The sequence below is a fragment of the Equus przewalskii genome, chromosome 1, assembly GCF_037783145.1.
Source record: "Equus przewalskii isolate Varuska chromosome 1, EquPr2, whole genome shotgun sequence".
NCBI classification, from domain to species: Eukaryota; Metazoa; Chordata; class Mammalia; order Perissodactyla; family Equidae; genus Equus; species Equus przewalskii.
The window spans coordinates 133429216-133441551 of NC_091831.1; the positions used below are offsets into that span (position 1 = coordinate 133429216).

The 12336-nt window shown below is 41.5% G+C and overlaps 1 long non-coding RNA gene across 1 annotated transcript; it reads left to right on the forward strand.

Annotated features, from left to right (window-relative positions):
- The first annotated feature begins 348 nt into the window (after positions 1–348).
- On the forward strand, positions 349–11846 carry LOC139076493 (uncharacterized). Its single transcript, XR_011528189.1, has 3 exons — positions 349–530; positions 892–1104; positions 7403–11846. It is a non-coding gene; the product is annotated as an uncharacterized lncRNA (long non-coding RNA).
- The last annotated feature ends 490 nt before the right edge of the window (positions 11847–12336 follow it).

The window sequence follows — 12336 nt, forward strand, 5'->3', positions numbered from 1 at the left end:
TACATTCCTTGTCCATAAAGCAGAGCCAATAACACTCGCTTATCTTCCTTAGTGAGTGATGTTGGGGAATCAAGGAGATGATGGATATGAACGCACATGTAAATAGGAAAGTGTCTTGGAAAATGATAGCTCTTACTCTTGTGATGATGATTTTCTGTCTAAGCAACGGTTTCTGTTCAGTGGACCTGTCCTTTCAGCTTGCGCTGACCCTCCCCACTCTGTAATCCCTCTAAAAATACCACTTCTCCGGGGTGGCGAGCAGAGGCAAGGCTCCACATGTTTCTGACTGGGGCTGAGAATTCACGGAACAGGAAGTGAGTTCTATTTAGGGTGTCCTGGGAATTTCCTGGACCCTCTTTCAAGTACAGGCAAGCGTGGGGATCTCAGAGCGGAGAGCGGGAAGAGGATCCTTAGGGAACAGTGATGAGATGGAAGCCTGAAGGGAGAGCAGAGCTGGGGGCGACCCTGCCCAGTGGCTGGTGACAGTCATGGGAGACATCAGTAGCTGGGCTTCACTCCTGAAGAGGCAGGTGCCTCGGGACATTGCTGAGGGCGGGGGAGGGTCCTTGAAGGTAGGCAGGGGGAACGAGTGGGTGGACAGCAGGGGAGGCAGCTCCCCGGCAGCACCTTGTCCACTGTCTGTCCCTGGGAGCGGGGGCACCAGTGAGGATGGAAATTTGGGGGTGGGTGGGGAGGAATGGCTCAGTCTTGCTCTCCAGGGGCTATAACATGGCTGGCCGATGAGGGGGAGGGTAGATGTATTGGGGAGCATGGTCTAGCCACTTCTCTCTTCCCTGAGCTTCTCGGAATGAAGATGTAGGCGCTTAGAGTTGGCCTCAGGTGTGCCTAAATAAATCACTCAGGATAACGTTTCCTTCGCTTTGCAGGTAGCCCTTAAAGGAGCAGTATATTTTCTCCATCCAACAAAAGTGAGATGAACAATTCTGCAGTTTTCTTCACAGGCTCATAAAGCAGAAGCGCTTCTCTGATAATCTCTGCTAGAGTATCCTTTGAGCTTCTTTTGTCCGGGAGCCTGGCTGAATTTCTCCCAGTATGTCAGAATTTGCTTCCCAGGGGCCTGCTTCGTGGATGATGGAGTGGAAGGTAATTCCCGAGGGCTCAGAGGTCTGCGTGCTATGGGGTAGAGCCTCAGATCAACTTGTAAACCCTAAAGAAATTTTCCCACCTAGTGTTCTACAACAGTCCCCTCCACCTTTCAAAACCCTAGGCACACACACAAATGTGTTCTCAGCCAGCCAAAGTCGCCCTCTCTAGTGATGACAACGCCAGAAAAATAGCTCTTCTATCATATTGCTTTAAGGCATGCCTTTTAAAAAGTGACAAGGAATAAATCAATGCATTACCACCCCTTGCTCTTCATCCCCCATGGACATCAAAATTTGTTTAGAGAGGAGGGACTAGGAAAATCTGATTTTTAGATTTTCTAAAGCATAATAAATGCTGATATTTCGAAGACAATTTCCTCTCTTTAAGTGCTTTCACATCCATTATCTTTTTGTCCTCTCACGATCACTCTTGGCTCTGTTTTATAGTTGAGGAAAGAAAGGTGAGAGGTCTAAATAGTTTGTCCAGATCAGATGGCTGCTAGGTGGGGAAAGCGAAGATCAAATTCAGAACTCTGGCTCCAGGGCCATCCCACCACACTGCTTTTAGGTGATTCGGGTTGGGTTGTGGTGTCTGGGGTCCCGCCAGCTTCTGAGTAGTGGAAATAGCATGCTCTGTTGGAAGTCAGCCTGGCGGGTTCCTCTCCACCCACCAGAGACTCCCAGGGGTGAGCAGCACATGGCCTAACCCATTGAGCCATACACACACACACTGCAGTCTTTAAGCCCCCAGTGCCGAGTGGGCTACTGTAGGATGAAACTCTACAGGAAAAATGTGGGGGCTGCATGCCAGGCTCCTGGTGTCAAGGAAACCATAGCAATGACCAACAGCTAGTCATAAAAGCAAAGTGGTAAAAACTATAAAGCTATGTCATTATGTAAAATCCTAAAACTACATTCCAAATCCCGACTGGACATTCATGTACTTCCAGTATCGATTATAGGAAAGGTCCCAGGGCCCTGGAGGATGTTTATGAGACTGTAATAGAACAGCGCATCTCGCTGGCTGCATCGTTTCACCGCTTCCCCCACACACGCTGACTTACAATTCTGTTGAAGATTTGTTTCACTCCTTCTCATGTTATACTTAATCAATTAGTGCTCAATGTTCTCTCAGACCCTTCACTCTTTGACAGCAGGACCCTGGTCAATGTTATCCACATCCCTCTAGTGCCTGAAATAGTCACTTGTAAGCAGTAGGTGTAATAAATGTTTGCTTACTTGATGGCGATACCCCGAGACATTGCCTGGGACCACCAATGCCAGGACTAACTTTGGGTGTGATGTTTTCACTGTAATATTTCTCTTCAGATGTAAAACACTGGTTTGCAAATGACTCCTGAAAAGCGAACTGAGATATGTAACAAGGGCGTTTACACGTTTTTTTGCTTTTTACTCATTTCCACTCTTGAGAGTGTATTTAAGGAAATAATCTGAAATACAAACAGATATTTCTGCATAGGAAGCTCATCATAGTATTATTTGTAATAGTGGGAGATTGGAAATGATCCACATGTCTAACACTTCTTAAGGGATTACATCGAATGATGGTTTATCCATTCGCTAAACTATTATGTAGCCATTTAGATGATCATTAAGGCTTTTAATGACTTGCGGAAATGCTTAGGATATAATAGTACAGTCATGCATCGCTTAGCAATGGGGATACGTTCTGAGAAATTGGTCATTAGTCAATTTTGTCATTGTGTGAACATCATAGAATCTACTTACACAAACCTAGATGGTGTAGCCTACTACACACCCAGGCATACAGTACTAATCTACGGGACCACCGTTGTATATGTGGTCCATTGCTGACCACAGTGTCATTCTGTGGCGCATGACTGTATATGAGAAAACAAGAATTCAAATTATGTATAAAGTCTGATATAAGATTATCTCAATTATGAAAACTGGGCATGGAAAAATTGCAAGGAAAAGTGAAAAATTTCAAAATAATTCTCTAAGTGGAGAAATTTTAAGTGATTATTACTGCTATTGAGTGAATGTTTGTGTTTCTGCTCCACCCACCAAATTCACATGTTGGAACCTAATCCTCAATGTTATGGTATTAGGAGTTGGAGCCTTTGGGAGGTAATTAGGTCATGAGGGTGAAGCCCTAATGAATGAGATTAGTGCCCTTATAAAAAGGATCCTGGCGAGATCCCTTGCCCTTTGGCCCTGTGAGAACACAGCAAAAAGATGACTGTCTAGGAGCCTCGAAGCAGGCCCTGATCTAGGACCTCCCAGCTGCCAGGACTGTGAGAAATAAATTCCTGTTGTTTATCAGCCACCCAGTCAATGGTATTCAGTTAGAGCTGCCCAAATGGACTAAGACAGTTACTTTCTTCCTTATATGCTTCTGTATACATATATTTTTAAAACCCAAACTCAAATAACCCTCCAAAACCAACACATAAAGTGTTATCTTTGAAAGTGATGAAAGTCACCATCAAAAAAAGCCAAAAAAGCAACATATATCCAAAATGTATTACCAATTATTATGAAAAAGACAAGTGAAACAAAAAGAAAAATGGGCAAAAGTATGTAAATAGATAATTCACAGAAGAGGAAACTACCTGGCTAATAAACACCTGTGGACATTCCCCACCTCACTAGCTGGGGATGCCAATCAAAAGAACAAAGCAATAACCAATTTTCACCTGAAGATTGGCAAAACCAAAGGAGTTCTGGTGAATTGTTTACCTCTCCCGAGTTTCTTTTAGAGTAATGATGAGCGACAAAATCCTTGGGAACGAATAATTATCGTCTCATAAATATGGATGCCTCTCTATAAAGATACAGGTATAAATGTGTTGGTTCTTCATCTGTGGGAGGTGTTCAAAAGTGAAATCAGCCTGCCAAAATCAAAAGAACTTTATGTCATGAATTCCCTAAGTTAGAAACTCTGAGTGAATACTCTGTGTGAGTTTCTTTTAAAATGTATAGCTCGCTTCTGGGTTCTCTGGGAAGCAGACCCTGAGACAGAGATCAGAACTCAGGAAGTTGACTAGGGACATCCTTGGGAAGGGAGGAGGAGACCGCAGAGGGAGAAGTCCAGTGGGGTGGAGTCAAGGCAGGCTGCAGCCGTGACCTTCGGGCAGTTCAAAAACAGACGACCCTTTGGAACCGTCCCCAGCTGAGACAAGAGAGCTGGGTATTTACATCCCTGTATCAATCAGGAATGTGACGTGACCTCAGGGAAGGGACTGTCATTCAGCTGGGGCAGTTCCCAAGCAGCCGACTGCTGAGGGCTGTCCTCTGTGCCATTCCCAGCAGCTGAGAGAAGAGAGCCTCCGTTCCTGAAGAAGGGACTGGCGTGTACATCAGAATGTCCACCACAAAATGTGCACTTAAATCACTTTTTTAAAAAAGATAATTTTTTTAGAGCAGTTTGGGGTTCACAGCAAAATTGAGAGGAAGGAACAGAGATTTCCCATATAGCCCCTGCCCCCAGGACATGCGTAGTCTCCCTCCTTGTCAACGTCTCCCACCAGAGTGGTGCTTTCGTTACAGGTGACACGTCTGCAGTGATGCTGCCTTATCGCCCAAAGGCCATAGTCATACTACGGTTCACTCTTGGTGCCGTACCTTCTATATTGGACAAATGTTTAATGATGGGGGAATCTGATGTGCTGAGGGCTGAGGTGAAGAGGTGATCTGCTCTCTTATTTTTCCCTGACTGCATGTTCTTTAGAAAACAGCAAAAGTCACAATAAAAAGAGATTCCTGGTGAAGCGGTGGGAAGATGGACATTTTCATATTTTGCATTTGGGCAGGTGGATTTCTAATTTTGGGAAGTAATATCTGTTTTAAAAAGAACACATCCACATGTCCAAGCAATTCCTTTTGTTGATGTTTTCTTCAGAAATAAAAGATCCATTTGTAAGGATATATCTAGGAAGATGTTTAGTGCAGTAGTAATGGGTGTAGTGGCCCAAAGAAAAATCAAACAAATAAACCAAAAACACCAGAAAATAGTTTGAATATTCATTAAATTGGAAACAATAGAATAAACTGTCTCCGTTCACACTATGGACTCAGATGCAGCTGTTTAAAAGAATTATGTCTGTATGCGTTGACCTGCAGGAGTGTTCGTGATATATTGTTCAATGCAAAATGTAAGGTGCAAAGTAATATGTGTAGATAATCCTATTTTTAAGGAAACAAACAAAGCTACCTCCCATATATGTTTAAGGAAGGATATATATCAACATTGGCTTCAGTTGTTACAACGAGCGTGAATTACTTTACTGATTAAAAAATTGATAAGAAAAATTTAAAAGGAAAAAGCTGGAACCCTTGGTCTCTTCACCAAAATAAAGGGACCCATCAATCCAGGCTTTGGCCCTGGAGCTCTGAAGAGGTCGGCATTTGACCCTGAGTGTCAGGTGTATTTGGAGCAGAGGCCGGCCTGCACAGCCTGACGTTGCTGGCAGCCGGGGCCTGCGGCTGGCTCTGCTGTGGCTTTGCCTTCTCCTCGCCTCTGATGAGAAAATTCTCACCCCTCCAAAAAGCCCCACTCATCAACATCAGGAAGCTATCCTTGACTGTAGTTGTACCATTTTTACACAGAATCAAGTTGAGAAAAATTTTTAAAGAAGGGAAAAAATGCTTGGCATTATATTCCCCTCGCGTGATCTCAGTTGCTTTTCCTTTAGCACCTGCTACTTTATCCTGAATCATTTAGTAAAGTCGATCTCATTTGAAAACGACTCAGCCCACTTCTTCTTGCCTCACCCCGCTCCATCATCTTGCTTGTGTTTAGAGCCTCAAGTGGACAGAAGGCCTTGGCTTGACTTAAAGGATGGATGACACAGAGCTTGACCGCCATCGATTCAAGTAGGGGGTGTCCCCCTGAGAGCACTAAGCGTGCTCCCTACCACTGCATAGCATTCACTGAAGTGGCACCCAGGGTTCCTTCAAGATCTCTGGCCTTTTCTTGGCCAGGTTCACCAGCATAAGGTTTATCATATGGAGGTTAATATAGAAGATAGCAGTTTTCCTGGTTCCTCTCCACAGGAATCTTTTGTGTGATCACTGTTTTCTGCTCTCAGCCGGTGAGGGCGGGAGCCTGGGAATTCCTCCCTGCAGCCAGAGCAGAGACAGCGAGGGTGACGTGCCCACAGCTCTCCTCTGGCTTCATCATTCCACTAAGGAAATAACTCAGGGAGTGGAGAAGGAGGCAGCTAGCAGCAGGTATTCAGTAGGGAGCAGCAGGAAATGTGAATTTAGAGGGTATAGGAGGCCTGGGTTAGAATCTGGGCAAGGAAAGAAAGCACAATGTAGAAATCTTAAGAATACAACCCTGGAGCAAGAGGAACCCCATGAGCATGAAGGATCCCGATTACTCAATGGAGGCAAGTCAGGCAGGACTCTCAATTGTCTTGGGGGTCAACTTAGCATGATACCTCCAAGGGGGCAGCCAAGCCCTCTCCCACGCTGCAGCCAGTGAATGAACGGGAAAGAGACAGCAACAGCAGCATTGCCAGCACTGTGGCCCAGCCCCTTACCCTTTGCACCTCCATCCCTACCCTCTGGCCTGCCTTACATCCTGTGGGAAAGCTCCCTCCTCACACTATGGCCTTCGGATTTCTGTGGCTCAGCTATGGCCCCTCACCCTCCCTACTCCCCTCTGTGTTTCTGTCACTAACCCTTTGCTGAGGACATGGCTTCTAGGTCCCCTTCCTTTGAGTCCCACTGCTGAGGGTCGGCTCACCTTCTCCTGTGCTCAGCTTCGGCTCCTGAGATCCCAGTCTTGCCTGGGAATTCAAGTTCTTGAAGTCGTACCTTGAGTATTTTCCAACACTGATTAATTAATTTACTCGAAAGCATTCAGGGCACTGACTCTGTGACTAGTACCAGAGACTGAGGACACACAAATGACAAGCACATTTCTCTGGCCTCACGTCTTATAGTTGCTTACCACCTCGTAGGTTGTTGACAGAGGAAAAATCACTGCAATTTAAACAGCAGATATTTATTTGGGCAATTAGAACTGCAATTTGGGAGAAACATATTTAGGTAGAAACTCAAAAAGTGTTCCACTAGGCACTAAAAATCAGGAGCTTTTAAAGGCAAAGAAGGGAGGTTGTATTACAAAGAATTTTAATTGGAGTTGGAGGCAGACAGCTAGTCTTGGTTAAACATTGATTGGCTATTGATTCCATCTTCAGAAAGTCCACAACCCTCGGTCTTTGTGATCAGAGTGTCTGTTCTCCTGCTGACTTCTCAAACAATTGCTTGTAAAACAATTGCCATTCTGGTCCTCTCCACAGGTTTGGCCCAGTCCGAGGTTTAAGACAGCCAAGCAATTTCTCTGGACAGGCAGCTCTGACTCCATTTTAAAATGACTCCTCTATAGTCACTTTTGTGAAGGTCATGGTCAAAGAGATGGATTAGGGAAACTTCCCTACTCCAGGGCCAGTGTACCTTCTGTCACGTCCTTGTGGAAGCTCCAAGACAACGCTTGGCACAACCTGAACCCTCTGCCAGTGGCCACTCCAGTCTAACTGGTTCCTGTCCTCAGATGTTAGCTCCATGAAGACTCTCCACTCTCTCTGGAAGGACCCGAGACATGGCAACCTTTTTTTTCTGCTAGAGGTGGTCATGTTTCCAGTAAATAGAATTACAAAATTCCAGCCCTGCTCAGTGCCCTGTTCAGTCTCTCCTTTGTTCCAATCCCCTAATTTCATATAAATAAAAACCCTAGCTTTGCTTTTGCTCATGCTGAGAGCCATGTTGACTGTAGGTTTGGAATCTCTTCAATCATGAAATGCATTTACTGAGGTTACACTCAAATGATTGTGGGAACAGTCTGGGATGAACTTCTAGGAGGGGAAAACAGATAACAAAGCAGAACCACAGTTCATGGGAAAGACTGGGAATTCCCAGAGTTGGAGGAGAAGGCTGGAATTCTGAGCTTGTGTGGACATTACATCATCCTATTCCAATCAAGCATCTGTTTATTCGGGTACTCATTCATTCAACAAACATATTTTGAACACCTCTTTTGGGCTACTTATCGCAGCTGAAACTGCCACTCCTCAGAGATAGGAAATTACTTAAGGAAAATGCTGTGAGTAGTTTCACTCTCCTCATATTAAAAACCTGGGAAAATATGCAGAGGTTGATTCATTTTTATATTGCTTATATAATGCTTACTATGTGCCAAGGGCTATTCTAATGCTTTACCCATTAACTCATTTAATCATTGGAACGACCCTTTAAGGCCGGTCTATTATTATCCCCATTTTACACATGAGGCGACTGAGGCACTAAGAAATCAAGAAGCCTTCCTGAGCTCACAGAGCTAGAGAGTGGTGGATTTGGGATTTAAATTCACTCAATTTGGCTCCAGGGTTCATTCTTTTAGCTACTAAGCTTGCATCCTCCACTGTGTCAATGAAGCTCTGCTACAACGACAGGGCTCCCGGGCACAGCCACAGCAGGAGCGGGAGGGAAGTGTGGGGCTGCAACTCAGAACCAGGAGCTTCAACAGGGTCGCAGTGGCTGAAAGGAAACGCTAAAGGCTGTATTCCTTCACTTGTGATTGTGTCTAGACTGCAGGGTTTGCTTATGGTTTCATGATGGGCTACTTCCTCATTAAAACATGCTGTGTGTGCATTTGTGTGTGTGTATGATCCTTAGGGAAAGGATTTCATGGGGCTGAAAAAACCATAGCCCACTGTTTCTTAAACTCTAATGTGAGCACGAATCATCTGGAGTGGAGCCTGAGAACCTGCATTTCCAACCAGCTCTCAGGTGATGCCAATGCTAGATCCACCACTTTGAGAAGCAAGGGAATAGAGGACCAAAGGTTTCAAAGACTTAAAAAAACCCAAACACTGGAACACTTTCTTCCAACCAAATCTTATATGAAGATTCAATAAGTAAAAGATACGATTGGAGCCATCTTGCTTGAAGTGAAGGAGGCAGCCAAGAGCCACGCCCCAAAACATTTTATTCCCCTCCAAACTTATGAAACCTCAAGGAAACAAATGTAAGGCAGCTGTGAAGAAGTCTGGTGATCTGGACACCACGCCCTCCGCCTCGGCCTTCCACGACGCCTTCTCTGTCTAATATGAGTCACATATGGCTACTGTACACTTGAAATGTGGCCAGGATGACTGAGGAAAGGAACCGTTAATTTAATTTAAATTAACCTAAATTAAAAGCTTTAACTGTATAAAATATTTTTCTGTTCAACACAACTTTACTGTTTCGGTAGGACATTTCATTACATTGCGTATGATCTTACTGTAGTCTACACGTGAACACTTCACCCATCTAGTCAGTGTCAGGCAGTCAACTCAGTTTGATTTTTAAAATATGCATCTGATGTAACTTGTGTTTATTTGAATATTTAATGCAGGCAATGTGAGTTGGAGTGATATCTACGTGAGTGATAGCCATTACATTTATTACAATTTTTTACATGATTGCATTTTAGTTTAATCGTAATATTAATAAATTATTTTTCTAGTTTAAAAAATAAGTATGGGCAAACATTTAAATTTAAAACGAAGGCACACTACTGCTGCAGAATCAAGTGGAGATTCCGAAGCTAGTACTGTGACCGGAACAGTAAAGAAGAAAAGAGACTGGTGCAAATTTCAGGATGAAAGGCAGTTGCAATTTACTGTGGCAGAGCAAAACAATAAAGCTATTGATTGTGTAAAATATTTCAAAGATAATAAAGCGGATAATATTAAGAGACATTTTCAGGAAATACATAGTGAATTGGATAAGAACTTTCCTCTGAATAGTCAAAAAAGAATAAACACCTAAAATAAGAATTAATGTCCGATAAAATTTGTTAAACTGCTTTTTCATTTATTTATATATTTTTAGATAAAAATTGTATGTATTTAAGGTGTACAGCATGATAATTCAATATGCATATACACGGTGAAATGATCACTAGTGAAGCTAATTAACATATCATCTCCTCACATAGTTACCATTTCTTTGTGCGTGGTGAGCGCACCTGAAGTGTACTCTCTTAGAGTGTTTCCAGAGTTCAATAGAGTGTTATTAAGTATAGTCATCATCCTTGTCCATTAGCTCTCTAGATTTACTCATCATCCTTAACTGCTGCTTTGAACCCGTTGACCAGCATCTCCCATTGCCTTAAACTACTTTTAACATTGTCTGAGCAAGTGACTTTGGCTAGCTGTAGAATGGCTTGGATTCTTGCACAATAAGGAAAATTATTTTTAGATGGACAAAGAGTAAAATAAATTATTTCAGTTATGGAAATTTGTTAGAAGATTATAAAGGAAAAGACTAAAAATGATACTTCATAAAAGGTGAAAGATCTTCAATTAAGCCCCCAAACAATTGTTAGTAGGATACAACACCTTTCTAATAATATCAAAGATAAATTGATTCGCATTTGAAAAACTTCAAGACTTTTCTTTAGCTTTAGAGAAGTTGTGAGACATAAAAGACACTCCCCAATCAACACTTAGATATGTTTTTTCTCTCAAAGGACTTTCACACATGCAAAGAAGTGTCAATTTGTGGCTTAGAAAGTTGAACTCAAGGCATGAATATTTATCAAAGAATTTCAGCTAGATATGAAAAAATTTGTTTCTATCATGATGTACTGTGATCCAGCTATATCAGTTTAAAAATCCAGATTTATTGGAGTTTTGCAATAGAAGACTGATGTTTCCCTTTTTGCTTCATCCCACTGAACTATTTGAGCTCAGTTTTCTGAAGGAGACACTGTGAAAAGTGTCGTGGATGGAATTGTTAATATTGCTCATAAGGATGTGCAAATACTATGAATCGTCCCCAGTTTATGGAACTGTTGAAAGAAATGGAAGACAAAGGATTTAATGAATTGAAAGTTCTTTGCCAATACTCATTGTTTGAGTTGTAGGAGAGTTTTGCAAAGATTTACTGTAAAGTCCAATTTTTTCTTGAAACGAGGAATATTTGCCAAATGCTCAATAATCAAAGACTCAAAATGGCAATGTAATTTGTTTTCTGATATTATACTGCATATGAAGAAGCTAAATTTGAAGTTCCAAGTAAAGGAAAAGCTTATTTGTGACCTAGCTAGATAGGCACAAGAATTGATGTTGAAATCAAAACTTTTCAAAATCCAAATCAATAATAACAATTTTATACCTTTTTTCTTTTCTTTTTTTTTGGTCAACGTGGAGGCAAATATTAAAGAAAATTATTTTTGATATTCAACTAATTATTAGGAAACCTTTAAGCATGTTTGGAACAAATTGTTATGTCAATCTACTTTTTTAATGGTAAATTTTATGAAATCTAAATCCAGATCTAGTATTTCTGATGAAAATTTGTTGTTCAAATTGAGATGTGCTATAGGTGTAAAACACACACTGGATTTTGCAGATTTAGTATTAAAACAATGGAAAATATTTTATTAGTTTCTCATGTTGATTATATGCTGACATTATATTTTGGCTATATTGGGCTAAATAAACTGTATTATTAAAGGTGATTTCTCTTATCTCTTTTATTTTTTAAGGTAGCTACTAGACAACTTAAATTATGTACATGGCTTTCACTATCCGTTCCTCCTTTGCACTCCTAGGATATTTGCACATGAAACATCTCCACGAAAGCAAGGATCACCTTTGTCCTTTTATTCTTTTTTCCACTGCTGAATTCTTGTTATTAGACCTGTGCTTAACACATAGAAAGTACTCAATAAATGTTTCCTAAATGAATGAAAAATTCTGGGTGTTTATTTATTTATTTATTTTGCTATCGTGGATATTTCTGTCATAAATGTCTCTGCACACGTTGATGTGTGCATCTGTATTTTATTTATTTCCTTAGAAGAAATTCCAATATCATTGTATGAAAGGGCATGGAACATTTTATAACTTGTTAAACATGGCCAAGTTAATCTCAGAGAAGATTGAATCGATTTACAATGTCATCAGTAGTGTAGATTGGTCCAGGATATCGGTCTCCCAGGCCAAATTTGAGGGAATATAGGAAGACTAGCAATGTGGCATTGAGTTAGTTACTTAGCTTTCTGAAACTCAATTTCTTTAAACTGTAAAATGAAGATAATAATATAAGGTTGAAAATTAAGTGAGCGAATGCATAAACAGATACACAATATTTGCCTCCTGTGAAGTTGGTATTAAATTATAATTGCAGTTTAAAAAAATTGGATTATCATAGTGCTTTTAAAATAGCAGAAAAGGGTGTGGTG